Below are 17,142 nucleotides of genomic sequence, written 5' to 3' on the forward strand. Positions count from 1 at the left end.
GGCCGTCTGTTCGCTTAATGCGCGTGGAAATGCCTTCTTCGACTTCGCCACGCGTTCCTCTTCAACCATTCGCGTGCTCGCGAGTGGTCCCCATGCCACACGGCCGAAAATATCTGCCGAAATCGAACCGACGGATTATCGCGTTATTGCACTTACCAGAGAGTGCAACGGCCTCCCTTGGATTCCAAGCGAGAAACACGTAAAATTAGCAGCTTCTCCACTCGTGGACCACACTTCTTCAAATCGTCTCGATGAACGAGTTTTGCATTGGGTTTCAAGTGAGGAGAAAAAAAAAAAGAAAAGGAAAAGCAAGAAGAATATATAAGGACTGCAGGAGAGGAAGGTGATAAATATATTGTTATCGTTTTTCTGATTTTAATGTCGCTTTATGAATTAACAGGAGAATCCTAATACGCGACATGCTGCTGGTTGTGGTACGAAAAAATCGATTTTAGCTTTTTCATGCTTTTTTATAGGCAATAGTAACTATGCTCTTTGCAATGAGACTAACTTCAAGTTTCTTCGAATAATAAAAGTAGAGAATTGTTCATTGCAATCATTTCAATTACGAAACATTCGTAATTGGTTGCACGAGCTTCGCTGCTCAAAACTATCGTGGACTACGTATCCTGGTCGGTCTTAAACGACATGCGTAACATAGCTGAAAACGAAACAGATCTCTCTTCTGGAGTGCATAACATTAAGTTTTTTTGCACGCTAAAGTTGTTAATCTTTTTTTATCGGAGTACGTCACATATGCGCTGCTCGCAAGCCACGTTGATTAACTCCATAAACTAAGAGGCAAAGAAATGTTGTGTTGAATGTCATAATTTATACAGAATTTCCTAGGAACTTGTATTTATTTATATCACTTTCTTGCGACAGATAAGTTTCTGAAAGTGAATATGTAATCCGTATCTCCCAGAAGATCGAGATTAATCGCGTATCTAGATAATAAGATTCAGAAACTTACAAAAAGTGAAGTTGACCAGTTTCAGCTTCTCAGAGACTGACGTACGTGTAATGTTCTTTAGTAAAAAAAAAAAAAAAAAAAGGATAACGTGCGAGAAGTTTGAAATTAGACGCTAAAAAGTACTCGTATGAGTTTCTGTTGGTGTCTCTCAGGGCTACGTATATATCGAACGATTGGCGATTGCCCACGTGAGACACGGGCTGGATTGTTAAAGGGATAATTCCCGACAAACGAGCAATACTTGGAACAGGGAAACGGGGCGTCCACGTATCTGCCCGGCTTATACGTCGAAATCATTAAGCGCGCGATTGCGCAACAGCTGTAATCCCCTATCTTTGTCACGCGATTTTTCATTTGCATCGGTGCCTCGCCGTGGCTGTTATCTCGCCGCCACGCACAAGCGTGACGAGTATCGCCAGCGCTGTTCTGCAAATACGTAGTATGTGTTCGATTCTAATGACTCACTAGATAGAGTTAAGCAATTCTGACCGCGATGTATCATCGCGAAGAAACAAAGAAAAAGCTGCTCGGCCTGACTACGATAACAATTTCCCTGTGGGTCGTATCTTCTTTGCATTGTCGTATGACTTCGTTACACCGTTTTGATGAGTAATCTATTGTAATTCGAAATAATAGAGATAATGATAATAATGTCAATGGTAGTGGTAAGCAAGGTAACATGAGTCATAGATATGTTTGGTAACATTGTAGAATTCGTTAATTATAGAATAATGGATTTCTTGGAAAAAGAGTGACTGTATGATATTTCTGTCGATGGTGTAATAAATAGATAATTGTTGCCCGTTCATGTCAATTTCAAATATGACAAATGTTCTACAGGGGTAATGTGATTTCAGCACATTAATCTACGGTTGTAGATTATAGGTTTGAGTAGGGACAAGTAGAACATAATGTAATAAATACATAATTGTTCTCTGTGGGTGTCAATTTCAAGTAGAAGGAATATTCTAGAAAAGTAATGGGTTTTGAAGAAGAGATAGCTGTAGATTATCTGTTTGGATAGGTATAAGTGGAACATAATTTTGATTAAGTTAATTAAATTCAATGCTTCATAGGAAAACTGGTTCGTTGACAATCCGACGAGACGAATTTCCTTGAATTTCTTTGTTAGAATTTTTATTTTTAATATTCAACAAAGCTGCAAACATTTAAATACCGATAAAATATACGATTCTATTATTCATCGAGAACGCGGACGAGCATCCCAGACATTTTTTAGATTTTTGGAAGCTCGGAATAATAAAACAATTAAACCTATATAATATAAGCGATTCAGTTTGCCTGCGATGGGTTAAATTCCACGCACTGCACTTTAGCCCTTGCTGATCCGAGTCACACGAGACATTCCGTCGCATAGAGGTTCATTCTCGATAAATCATTTTAAAAAAATATACATTACTTGATTATATCTTCATACTTTTATAACCAAGTAGAAACACGTATTAAGATATTAATGCTCTTTTATCATTTCTAACGTACGACCGATGCTTTAAACTATACATTTTAAATTACGTTTAACTTCTTCTTATTCTTCGATTAATTTATTCTTGGAAATTTATCGAACTGGAAATGAAATTATCATCGAAGCCTTTGTACGAATATTCGAGCGGAACGAAACTTCTCGTTATATAAACTCAGACAAAAGATCGATATAAAATTATCTATTCTAAACACGTGCTAAAAATATGTTTACAAAACTACTTGTAAGACACAGCTGCAAAATCATATCTATAACGTAAATATGAAATATTGTTATCTCTCGTAAAGCGTCGATTATATTAACGAAATTAGAATTAAGCAGGGAATTGCAAAATGAAAACAAGCTTTATTCCATTCTAATATAACTCTAATATTCTAATATAAACTGCGCAAGGAAGTTAACAGCTCGCCAACAGATATTTATTGAGAACAAAGGTGGGGAGTGATCTAGATCGCGGCCTCGCGATTTGGTTCAAAGATCACTCGCGCGTCTTAAATCACAGAGGAGGCCGACGAACATCTGCACGGTGGAATTCGAAGATTGCGCAAAGCGTGAAGAGCTTCTATCACCGTTAAACTGGGACAGGGAAGAAGAGAAAAATTAATCACGGCGCTTCAAAGAAGCACTCATTGCCGCGCTCGCGATACTCCGTGTCTTCAATTCAAGAAAGCGCTAGATTCATCGCGAAATGACGTTTTAATGATCGGTTGATTAAACGACACAATTCCTGGAATTTGTTGCAATGTGTTTCTTGGAAATTAGAAATCTTAGCTATAAAAAGCAACAACGATTTATCGATCTGGATCTATATTTTTACATTCTCTTTAAAAACTCAGAGATATGTTAATGTTTACATGTAATTACAAATGTATTTGGGATGCTCATAATTTTATTTAGATGTATTAAAATATATTCATTTGAGTATTTTCATAGCTGACAATTATGTAATCGTGGAAATTGTTATTTTATTTATTGGAAATTTTCTCGATTATTTTATACAATTTGTCGAAATTAAAATTACGATACCTAGAAAAAATGTAAAAATCTTTATTAAGTAATATTTCTTAATAGAAAGCGAACGAATGCTCAGTGAACAAATATAAGTTACACACGTAATCTTGGAAAGCCTAACGTTTTGTAAAACTAAAATGCAAATTTCGAGCGCTAAATACAGCATAGTTATCGTTAGAATAACTATCGCTGAAAATACTATTATCTAAACTAGACTAACAATTCTCAGTTTATAGTAACAAACAAGTCTTATTTGAATGAAACAATGTACATACATTCCCATTTTAACACGACTTCACTTCCTTGTTCATTCTTATTAATATTTATAACTACATATTATAATATATGTATAATAATAACCAAGATGTTAATTATTCAAGAGTTGGTCTACGTTTTACCCTATGACGTAAGTAATTCCAAACCCTGTTCTACCTACATTAACAAATTTTAGATTTTAAGCGCTTATTTTTAATTCAGCTGTAAACTAGAATCCTCGCGAAATGTCGAAACAAAACGCAACTTATCAATGACACGATTGAAACTCGAAGAATCACAAACATATCTTCCAAAATTGTATTTCATCTTTTCTATAATCTATCTTCACGACTGTATCAATAAACAATAATTTTGAAACAATTTCGACGATAAAAAGCGCCTAAAAGTCAATAAAGAATTCATGTTACATCTCGTCCTTTCAAAGTAAGTACAGACGAAGCATTAAACATTAAATGCTGGCAAAAAAACATACAGATTGGGAACAAATCGATCGACAAAGAGGTAGCATGATCCGCCCTCTTTGAATCATGTAAATCGCGAGCAACAATAGATGGATTGAAGAAAAGACCGAGGTGTGACATGTGCGCGCGAAATTCGAATTCCCGCGCGCCTCCTCGTACAGCGCCGGTATTGTTTTAATTAACACACCGTGAATTCTCGCTGGCTATTCGTAGAACTAATTCGCCTTGTGCGAGAACAATACGTCACGATCGACGTTGCATCTGCCACGCGATAGGTCGCACGCAGACGTCGCCTCGCACACGGCCGGTCGTTGATTGCAAAAATGGAATGCTATGCCGGCTGGTCTGTGCACGCGAAACACCCCAGAAATATTAAAAAGGGCGTTGAAATACAGTCCCGCGCCAACGAATCCGTCGACGAGTTTCAAGAACAAAAACCTCTCCATCCTGTGAATTAAAATTCTAGGGAGGTGGGGTCGGTTCTCAGCAATAGAGATTCTATCTTCCAAATCGTCGTCAGATTTTTTTTTCTAATTTTTATCAAGATATTAATATATTTCTCTGGTTTTTTATTAATGTAATTTTACTGATTGAAAGAAACGTCGAAAGGATAAGATTGTCGTGGTATTTTGAGAGAAAAAACATGATTTCTATAAGTGGGAAACTGATGCATGATAGAAGTCGATTTTTAGTGACAACTGAAATATTGAAATTACTTATTTTATACGGATCTAAATATTTGTCATATAATTAATAGAATAGAATCGTCACATTCCGCAATGAGTATCATACTTTCTCTCATATTGTTCGATCATCGTCTTCTTATACAACCTGAATTCCAATCATATTATTACTCCGAATAATATTCTAATTTTATAGAAGCTACAAGAAAATGACTGATCCATGGATTTAGCATTTCTTACAATTACACTAAAAATTCGTCCTTAGAAATCTTAGTGATAAATACTTCAACAAGATCAAAAGTCTACGGTAACAGATCCAAACTTTTATGAATGTAAAAAATTAAACGAGTGAAAATTGAGTAAAATTTTGCTTAATTTTCTAAGCATTATAATACGTAGTTTACTTTGAGTATTTTGTATATTCTTATACATTATATCTTTACATTTATGTATATTTAAATTCCACACAAATGTATAAATATCTACGACGTAAGTATGATAAATAGGCTGCGAATATTTATGCAAATTCGTAACTTTCTGAATATACCTAATTTAAAGAATGAAACGCGCGTAAACAACTCTTTTACTTATTAACTATAACAAATACTTACTTTGAATATTTTATGTATTTTTGTGCAATATATGCATTTTGCAAATTTTCGTATCTTCGAACTTTTCATGAATAACATCCGCGATCTAATTACAATGAATTATTGCCTCGTCCTCAATAGGTTAAAGAAGCGATGCTCGGAGCAAGAATTCACGGTTTGAACATCTCGAACGCTGAATGGTGGCTGAGATCCAGCAAGAAACCGAACGTACAAACGGCCGTGACGAGCCAGCACGTTTCCTAGCTGGACCTTAGAAGCCGGGGCCGCTGTTCAGTATGCAAGCTCGGTGTGGGCGCATCCGGTAGACGCCGTAAGCTCAGAAACTCACGTTGCATTATATATCCGGCTGTCGATACGAGCCAGCACGCGTCATCCCGATGATAAGAATAGAATAATAGAATTTTCTATGAGCCTGGCGGCGGTGGCCAGCGTAGTCGCCACAGCCAGAGAACCGGTGACGTGCCGCAAAACGAAGAAAATGCACGGGGACCTTTTCCGGTCTGATGATCGACGACAATCCGCTACGTGTCTTCTCCGTTTCGCGTATATCTTTCCTGTGGATCTTAACCTCGGTCGTTGCTCGTCTTTTTTTGTCTGTATGGCGGCTGAAATCCCGATAAAATGGCGTCATGGGACAGGACGTGTCGCGCTGCCCCGTGACACAATCTCGTTTCGTCCCGTGAAACGTAAGAGCACCCAAGGTGTCAGATAATCTACAAAGTTGCTGTCACCGTCAATGTTTTACAGTTTTTCTTATCTACCGTGTCAATTTGTCGCCATCGTGATTGATGTTTGAATTCGTTTACCATTACACATCTGTGGGGTTTCTCTATTTTTGGTGAAATTGCGAATGCGCATTGGAAAGTAAAAATATCGTTACCACGTACATCGGGTTTCTTCATTTCCTAGCATTATATTCTTATTGCATCTAGATCGCGTAAAAATGTGTTTCAAAAATAAATCGTTTGGCTTAACAAGTAGGCACTAATGTCATTAAAATTATTAATGTTTTTATGACAAATCTTTTCAAATTCTTCACGGAACAACCGCGAATCGTAATTTGATATACTGTGCAGAATAATTCTATTAAAAGCTCCGAAAATAAATTGACCGCGCTGCTTCGCGTTGAAGAAGTAGGTAGATAATGAAATTATTAAGTAATTCAAATTAAAATTAAAATTCTAATGGCACATATCTTACTTCCATGTTTTTTGAGTTATTTTTTCTAAAAATACATTAATGAATTTATAAAAAAAAACAAAAAACATATTATAATAAGCACACCGTAGATTTCTTAGGTGCTAAATGATTTTTTTCATCGCTTATAATTAGACTAGATATTTATACAAATTCGTGTCCTTAAAAATAAAACTATAGAAGTAGAACCTAAAAATATATAGTTATCGTCTTTTACATATTACCAATATTTTACGTTGAATATTCTGTACATCTTTGCATATTACGTGCATTTTGCATATTTTCAGTAGAAATATATAACATTCCCATAAATATAAAATATACAGATACGTAAAGATCCACAGTCTATCTATAACATCTATAACAAAAAGAACACTCTCGATCTTTCGCATCAATCGAACCACTGCTACTTCTTATAATCTACCTCCCATTACGATCGCCTTACCGTGAAACCGACTGAAACCGAACATGATCGTGCATCGCGAATTGGCTTACGCAACCGTCTATCCCGAGATCCGCGATTTCTTTCTACCAAAATAATCCTTGCTGTCATCGCATCGAATGACGACTGGCAAAAAGCCCGACGCCGGTAGCGGTCGTACTACCGTCCAATTAACAAGGAATCAATAAAAGACGAAGCCTCGAAAGGACAGCGCTCGGTTCGTTCAGACGAATGCACACCGGTTCGTGGCGATTGCGCGACTGGTAATTGCCGGACAATTACCGTAGCGCTGACGTATTTACTCGCATGCGAGAAGAGTCAGCCATTGTTTGTTTGCTCGCCGCTAGTGAGCTCCTAATTACGTGCAATGCTCGCGGGGACAACGTCGACGCGCGATGACCCCTTCGCAGCTGTTCCTTCACTGTCTTTCGCCTGATGTAATCGACTGTTTTCACCTTCAATTCTCCTGCCCCAGGCGGTCTTCATATTTTTCTATATCTCTAAATCGCGGACGATTTTCATATCTTTCTGTTCAAAATCACTGACGAAATGTATATCCTGTACGGGTTATAAGGTACAAGGAAACTCTTAATGCAGCACGAAAAACTCATGAACATGAAAATAGCCTGGCTCGTTGGAATTAACTCGAATGAGTAGATGCGTATTCAGTCGGGAACAAAAATATGTGGACAGACAGTGGAAATAAATATCAATGAGATATGATCGAACTTGTACTAGCGTCATATACGTATATACTTGAGTTTTATTTATATCCTTGTAATACATAGATTATTTCAGTAAATAATTAAAATTAATATTTACATTTTTGTGTAAATAGGCCGCATTTATATCCATTTCCACCACCTGTCTGTTTATTTTTATCCCTGATTGTAATTATTAACAAAATCAGCAGGACGCGTCGTCCAAGGTCGCAGGGCTAAATGAAACGAAAAGTTATTAGGAAGGTGATCTTCTTCATAAAAGTACGACGAATAATGATCGACAATGATCTGTTTGAAAGAATAGAAAGATTGGAAAAATCGGTTAATTCACGATTCGACTTTCTATCTCGCCATTCTCTGTGATTTTGTCTATAAAAATTTTATGAACGATAATCGATGAAAATGAAAAACAATCATTTTCTTTGTGATCTTCTGTCTGATTTTCTTTGTAAAAATTCGATGAATTATTCATATGTGATTACTCATATAAGATTATTCATATAAGATTAAGATATGGAAACTAAGAATAAATATGTACATAGAACGTGTATCTTTTGTCCGTTGAGATCTTTGACTCTGAAACTTTATTATTATCTTTGTCATTAATCGTACACACGATCAGTATATGCGACAGTGTTTCGTTTTAAGCGATGAGTAATTTTCGACGCATTAATGAGTACTTACTGATTGTTTCCTTTATTGTCTTATGTTGGAAAGAACAAAGATAAATCCATTGAAAGTTGATCGTAGCCTTTGTTATTTGAGTATGTCTTTCGATAAGGTGACTAACAAAGAAATCTTCAATTACGAACTAATTAGAATTTAAAAACAATACTGATACAGCAATCTTTATTTGCATATTACTCATTTGCTGCATCAGTAACGCATTTCGAAATTTGTCACTTTGCATTAATTAGCACAGAGAGAACGATTCTTACTTGTAAAATATTCACATTCTTTTTCCCTAAAAGCATCGCCATTTTCGTGATTATAACACTCGACGAATTATGATAAGCGAGATGCCGTATTGTTAGTTTGTTAAAAATAAAAGAAAAAATGACAATCCTATCACCTTTTGTTGATTTGCCGTAATCCACGATTTTGTAATTTCTCCATTTTTTCAAATGAGAGTTTCTCGAGATCACAATTCCGTCTTGATAATTATGCTGTCTTCGTTTGTACTGTCATACTAATTAAAGATTTGTAATTTTTCTAACTTCAATACAATAAAATCACGTTCAAAGGCACACGAAATTACGACCACCAAAAATGGATAACATTTCTTTTTAAGTCACGCAACTCGTGTTCTGGCTCTAAAAGGAAAACTACATTCTCCAACTAAACAAATAACTGACTTTTTGCCGAGTAACGGAGGAATAAAGCAATAACGCGGAGACGCGGCGGAAGACGATTCCATCAGGCCGTATCGAATCGAACGTCTTAACCACGCGGCGAAATCGTTGAATTGGGTGTTTGGAGAACACGAAAACCGGCTACGTTTCCAATGAGTCACCGATAGAGGCTCGTTCGCGGGTACCTGGACCGGTTGCCTTGTGTCTTGGCGCCTTTTAAACCGATGGAAAACACTTGTTAACGTTTGCCAGCCGAATAAAGTGCTGGCTGTCCGAACTAAACGTAGATACGCCCCTTATACGCCCGTTATCGCTATCATCTGTGACTGCGTTCGACCTTTCTTTTATAGCTCTTTTCTTCTTCTTTTCCGATAGCTCCAATCTTGTTCCTTTTCTTTGTTGTACTTATTATACTCGTTGCCTTTATTGCGTAAGAATGTTCTTAACACGTTGGGTAGATTTCGTTGAATTTAAAGATTCCAGTATGGCAATATTTTTATTGCGACGTAACTCAGATTTATATTGCAGGCTTCGGAGAAATCAGAAAATGTTGGCTTAAAGAAATACGAGCATGACTTGGTATACAAAATTTGGAAGAGTATATAAGATTGAGAATTGTCGTTCTTTAATGTATCAATGGCTATCGATATTGCGTTTCAGATATAAAGCATATTTTGCATCATTGGCAGAATATCGATTGATAGAATTGAAGACATTTATCATGAAATTAACAGTGGTTATAAGAGGTATTTACATTTCATTGTATTTATTATATCATTTATATACTAATTAATTAGATTCAAGTCTAGTATTCGTATCATTTAACCCCTTAACCTACGATTTACGTCCGAGAATTTTGGGCCGTAAACGTAAACAAGCTATTATATATTATATTATATATTATATTTGTCCCGATCATTGTACTACGTCCTATGCCCGTAATATTTACGTTTGGCCCGATCATCGTGTTACGGGCTATGCTCGTAATATTTACGTTTGGCCCGATCATCGTACTACTAAGTGGTTAATAGTACTTTCATACGACTATGAACAATTGACACTATGAGAACGAAACGTATATTGAAAGCGATAAAAAGACACTTCGCTAGAAAATAAAGATACGTGCAAATACTGTTACAAAAACTTACGATCCCTATCTATAGTACGTTTTTGAACTCGAAGAGCAATACCGTGTGGATATTGCGACCACTCTTAATTAGTACGTTCGATGGTTAGTGGTATGCGGGACCTGGTTTATTTCCAGGGCGATTAGGACGGTCGATCCTCGATCAGGGAAAGACAGAGCTGCCTTAATTACGCAAACACCGTAATTTCGCCGTTTAATTGGAACGTTCGGATGCTCGGAACTCGACGGATGCTTCGATGGTTTAATTAGCGACGCGACTCGTGGCTACGCTCGAAAGAAACCGGGCCCTGACCAGGCTGCTATGGGAAATCGCGATTCCACAGAGACACGGAGGTGTTGAAAGTGTAATGGATCCTCGTCGGCTGCGAATACGCGCGGCCACGAATAATCTCGTTGATCGATTATACCGGAGAGCCAGGACGACGCGGCGTTTGTACAATCTCACATAATTGAATTGTAAAATGTCACCGCGACGGTGGCCGTGTTTGTTTTGCAGGAAAATTTGACGTGTACAGGTAACTCGTATAAAACCATGTATTTAAGCTCTTATATACGTAGATCTAATAACTTTGAATTTATGAAACAAATTGTGTAATCAAAATTGTATTTATTAAATGCTTCCATAACGAACACAAAGTAAGTATTGAAAACAGAATTCAAAACATAGTACCTATTTAAATTAATAAAAAAGCGAAATCTCTTTTTCCCAATTTTGATCCGCGACCTGGACAACATTCTATGTACTATACCATGTTGCTCTGCGATCTAAACTAATAATAGTAATATTGAAAATCATCAATACTTCGGATGTACATGCAGTGATATTATCATAAGCCCATCCACCGCATCTTACACACCATACACGAATTCCCTTTAAATTTGCAATGACTATGAAAGGTATTTGTACATATCCTTATTTTCCAACGTAGCGTCTCTTTATCAGATTCTAGCTTTCATTTCTATAGTATCAAACATTTATAATCACGTGAAAGTAGGTACTAGTATCTGATATGAAATTTAATATACTTGGATCTAAGTGATTAATTAATCACGTAAATACTACAACATACACAATGGTATGCAAATATTTATTGCAACCACTGTAAGTGATTCTACTATATTTGCAATTTTTCTCCACAACATCTGTTGCGTACTTCTTGGAGCACGTGGCAACAAAAAGTTCCTGGTTGCTGCTTCGTCGAGAAGCATATCGAAACAGGAAACACGTCGATCAATATTCCCATTGAAAGAAAGCTAGATACCTGTGAAACAATCCGCGACAACGTTCACCGCCAGAAACAGCGGTTCGCTCGTTCCCGTGAAAACGATGCAAGATTTCGCGGAACGCGGTTGCTCGGTTTGTTTGCAGCCGCACGGCTCGCGTTTATTTATCACGGAGCATGGGCCACGATTCCGCTTGGCCCTGCTTTCGATCCGTTTTTCTCGGCAGTTCCGGCTGATCCCGGGACTACTAGAACTACTAGGAAACGGTGTGCGGCCTCGTGAACGGTTCGACGTGGCCGGCCCGAGCCTTCACCGCCAACTTTACGTTTATATGCGCCCGTACACGACGCTATCCCGATAGCGGGCCGGCCACACGTCACCGAATCGTGATCCTCGAGAGGCCGAAGACGATGTTGTGTCCCCCATCAAAGCTAGGAGCACTGTCCAGTTCGTGAGCCGGGCTGCTTCCTGCACGGTCGACCGTAAAATATGAAATACCATTCCTCCCTGCCCTTTGGTTGCTGGAGCGTTGCTGCCGTCGCTATCGCTCCACCAACCGGTGTCTTTTTCTGTCGACTTCGACTAGGAGGAGTCGAACGAAGAGACTGCTCGACTTTGTTCTTCCACGATATGATGAGACGAGGAACGTGTTACGGTACCTGGTGTACCTGGTACGATACCGTACTAACTGGAAAAATCCAAATGTCCCCGACACGAAAGATCGTTTTCGACCTCCCGCGAAATCTGGCTGCTCGATCTCTTCTGCTCTACTCTCTCTCTTTCTCTTTCTCTCTCTTTCTCTTTCTCTCTCGATGATAATAATCGGATTATGGAAATCCTTTGGAGATGACGACTCACTGGTGTCTTTTTTCTTTTTTTTTTTTTGTACGCTGAATAAAGCTAAGTGGTCCTTTTCAGGCTGATTTTGTTAAGGTAGGTAAGGTAGGGTTATTAGAGTCAAGTTAAGTAATTTGGCTTGTAATTCGCTAAGATTTTAAGCGATTTATTTGAAATTCAGGCTATTCGAATCGTCGTTAGTAGCGTGATAAACGCCAAGGGAAGTATATCGTGTACTTACATGGATAGATGGGAAGATCATAGTTTTCTACAAGTACTAATCAAAGCGAAAGAAGTTTGTTCGATGTTAATATTTGTAGTTGTAGTTATTTACTTTCTAAACGTTTTTGTAATTGCAATGGTATTTCAAATGTGACCATTATAAATGAATTCAAGTGCATGTCAGGACTGTTTGTATCGTCTACGAGGGAAAGATTTCGAATGAACCTCGTCACGGTTTAATCTGACAGGAAAACGTACGATATGAAGGTGTCGTTAACAGCATAACAGGCCATAACGTTAAAGGAAAAATATACATGGATGCCGTTTAAACGGCAATTGACACTTGCTACTCTATATTCGTAAAAATCGACACACGTTCCGATACTTTAAATGTCACGTGCCACTCAAGTGACGTTTATAAATCTCGATCTGAAAGCTGTGACTAACTAAGTTAAAGTATCATTGGCGGTTCCATAATCACGAATTGCTATCAACCATGTCAAAATCTTTTGCTCTGTACAATAGTGGAAATGTTACACGATATGTTTGCCGACTGATGAGTCATCGATATCTCGCTTAAATCGATTCGACTCGCGTTTGCATCAAGGGGTATTCAGTTCTGTAATGTACCAATGTATTCAATGCTAATACCGAAGAGGAGAATTCTTTTCGTCGAACGTGTTCTTTGGGAATATTACAAGTTGTTAACAATATTCCGAATTATTAACGAGTTATTAAATTTATCGTATAACGATTACCATATTCAAACAATAATTTTCGCATAAATTTTAACTACGACGAACGTAAGATTTTTATTTTCAAATTATGTAAATTATTCAAATTATTCCTATTAACGACAAACAGAGAATCTTTCTTTTTAGAATATTACAAATTATTAACAACGTTTGGCTTAACGTTATTAGACTTAAAATCATTAGATAAATTTCCAGTATGCTGAATGTAGAACTTTCTTTGAATTGTATAAATTTACCGATTTACATTGTTTATATGGCTCATAGAAGTATACGAACGAAACCAGCACATATTTTCTATGCTCTAAATTAGGCTCTTTCTAGGACAATTTTCAGTAATGAGACGTTGTCTCTTGGATAACAATGCTGATTGAAACTAACGAGCGATGATTCATAACTTCAATTCTGATATAATAGTGCAAATCTAATGGGAGATTGGACGTCTCACAGAGACTAATTGACATCGAGATAAAGAATTTTTAATTTGTCATATCAAAGGATTATTAAAAATGTAACATTAAGACAAATAATAATCGACGATCTTTAGAAACTTACTATTCAACAGTAGGTAAACCAAATATTTCTTCGACATTTAATCGGATTTAATCGATCAATGATAAATTAAATTTATAACATTTACGATTGTAAATGTAAATAGAGTACATATAATTCATTTGAAAATTTACAAACCTATATAAATATCTAATAAAACGTATAAGAAATATGGTAAATTTAAATAAACATAGAAAGTCATCATTAAATATTTTTAAACTCGGAAATTATTTAAAAGACAAGACTTTCTTACAGATAGAATTCATCTGATCATACGTACGTCGATCAAACATCGATGTTTTGAATTATTGAATCCACATGAGTGGTTCGATCGCGTTCATGCGAATCAAGAACACGCTCGCCAACAACCACTCTAATCGACCGATCTGAATCGTTCTGCAACGAACCACGATAAGCGGAATAAAATTCCGCGGGATTTAAGGCAACGCCGCTGCGAGAAAATTGTTTGCCTTTCTCGAAGCCACTTTATCTCGTTGCGGTATTCGCAGAATACCAGTTCGAAACCTTCACTTTCTGCGATCGTAGATAGAACGGAGGTTTGAAAACGACACGTCACGACGAGACGAATTATTATGTTCAGAGGCAGCGACGTTTCCATCGAAAACTAAAACATTACGTTTCTTCTTTCCTTCGATAGAAAGCTCCTATCGAATATCTTTTATGCAGAACGTTGTGTTCCATTCTTTTTATTCTGTTTGAAATCTTTTAACAAAATCTAATATTCTAGAATATTATTTGTCTTTGGGTTCGAATAATCTGTAATTTTATTCGAAACAATGCGATTGATCAAAATCTGGAATTATTGAAAATTATGCGATTGAAAATGCAACACTCCCGTTATTATATTTTATCAAAAATTATTTTATACGTTGTTAGAAAAGACAAGAGTAGAAATTTTGATTAGATAGCGGCTGTATGACTAAACTGCAAATTTACACTTTTATAAACATAATTAGAGAAACGCAACTTGCGCAAGAATTTGTTTCAGTCACTGAATATCATAATGAGTAGGTACTATGCTTTTGATATTTCATATATTTCGTATATCTTACTATATATTTTTATTATGTACATTCGTTATGTGTATTTTATATCTTTGAATATCCCATATATGCGTAAGTAATCACAATATAATATGATTCATTTTTTAAAGTCACATGAAGCATTGAAGATATATACATATTTATACATCTTTGAATAAATCAGTGTTGAATTTTGTTATGACACAGAGTCAAATGATTTGTTGTCGATAAAATGAACGATTAGTTTCATTGTTCAGCATACACGTACATAAAACAAGTGATTAAGAAAAAATTGACGAGCGTAATTCTTTGGCAAGCAGCTCGAACAAAATCTTGGCTAATAGTTGGCCAGCGATGTTTAACGACGAGCATTTACAATTCCATGCGTCGTACTTCGCGGGTTACTTGGATTTTAATGATCCTCATTTGTAAACGGAGACATCTCCCATGGAAATCGGTAGCTCTCTACGCGTGCGCGTTCGATCGTGCCGGTCATTCTATCGATGACAAGTAGCGATTTAAATGTCAATCGTGGAGGCACACGAATGGACGTGCCAAGTTTTTCAAAACTGCGTACCTTGCAACATAACCATGGAATTAACATTCCTCGTTGATCACAGCGAATATATCCTCTATCAGTTCATAACAGCTATTTTCTTTTTTCCGCAAACGTTAATTAAATTAAGTTTCTAAAATCGAGTGCAGTACGACACAACCATAGAATGGATGTACCCGATATTCTTTCAGTTTCTATCAGGTCTTTCCCTCGCTTCAAAAATCAATTGCGTTAATTTTTTGTCAGACTTTTCAATATTCAAGAAATTAATATTCACTATGTTGATTGATATTTTTATTTCCTCCAGCGATTATCTTTTTATCTTCGTGTAAATTAGTCAAATTCTTGTTTGCTTTTTATACGAATGAATATGTACAAGCGGAATTATGTATAATGTATGAAATATACAGGGTCATTGGTAACTGGTGGTACAAGCGGAAAGGGGGTGATTCTACGCGAAAAAAAGAAGTCGAAAATATAGAATAAAAATTTTTCGTTTGAGGCTTCGTTTTCGAGAAAATCGACTTTGAATGTTCGCTCGGTACGCGTGCACTTTATCACGTCTCGTTATAACGGATCTCACTGTAGATTTTAAAAAAAATTAAAAAAGAAAATTTTTTATTCTATATTTTCGACTTTTTTCGCGTAGAATCACCCCCTTTCCGCTTGTACCACCAGTTACCAATGACCCTGTATAATGAAATATGTACAAGGGAATGTGAATCTTGGAAATTGTAGCTAAAGCGTTCTGTATAAACAACATGCAGATGTCTATTGCACTTTGCGTAGAATGACGTTGAGATACTGATTGAAGAGTTTAATATGTAATCACTTGTGTAAGAATATATGCATAGAACATCTAGTTCAAACATTTGATAGATAAAGACATATTTACTCTTGTTTTCATGCAGGAACTGTGCAATATTTTTAAAACTCCTAGAATTGCATCTAAATCGAGCCGTTTTAATAAACTTTCTATATTTATTATTTCGATACTACCGGTTTATCGTTACCAGGATTTAGCAACATACTTTTTATCATTCTGTCTCATTTTCTAGATATCGTATTAGTATTATTATGTAATAATATCACTTCCTATTTTATTACATAATTTTTATATAACAAATAATTTTTTAGAAAAATATTTATTAAAGAAAAAACAACAATTTTTTCGATCTTTTGTATCATTTCCACGACTCAGAGTCGAAGAATTCATGAATGTTCTATTAAGTAGAAAGGGACTTCACGGTCAGACATTTGGCAGCATATTAACATTTCCGGGAAACACGCATTGCATTTAATACAGTTGCAAAATTTTAAAGCTGTAAAACGTATCAAACATGCCAACGCGCATGTGAAATATCCAAAGTATAGTCAGTATTCATTTTAATATCTCAATAATTCTCTGCTTAGATTCTATCTTTTTTCAGTCACGTCTGCAAAAGTACGAATTTGCATAAATATCGCACATACAATATACAAATATAGACCATTTACGCAACAAAAATTGTCAAAAAAATATCCACTTAAAACTGTTCACGGAGTCTAAGCAAGTAGATGTAGATATCCTGGCAGACCTA

At 36.3% G+C, this 17,142-nt stretch overlaps 1 protein-coding gene across 2 annotated transcripts in view; it reads right to left on the bottom strand.

The window, feature by feature from the left end:
- Positions 1-17,142, bottom strand: part of LOC117209731 (UPF0489 protein C5orf22 homolog) — a 1,030,747-nt gene that overhangs the window by 319,198 nt on the left and 694,407 nt on the right. The gene's annotated exons all lie outside the window — the stretch shown is intronic.

The sequence above is a fragment of the Bombus bifarius genome, unplaced genomic scaffold, assembly GCF_011952205.1.
Source record: "Bombus bifarius isolate JDL3187 unplaced genomic scaffold, Bbif_JDL3187 scf7180000008193, whole genome shotgun sequence".
NCBI classification, from domain to species: domain Eukaryota; kingdom Metazoa; phylum Arthropoda; class Insecta; order Hymenoptera; family Apidae; genus Bombus; species Bombus bifarius.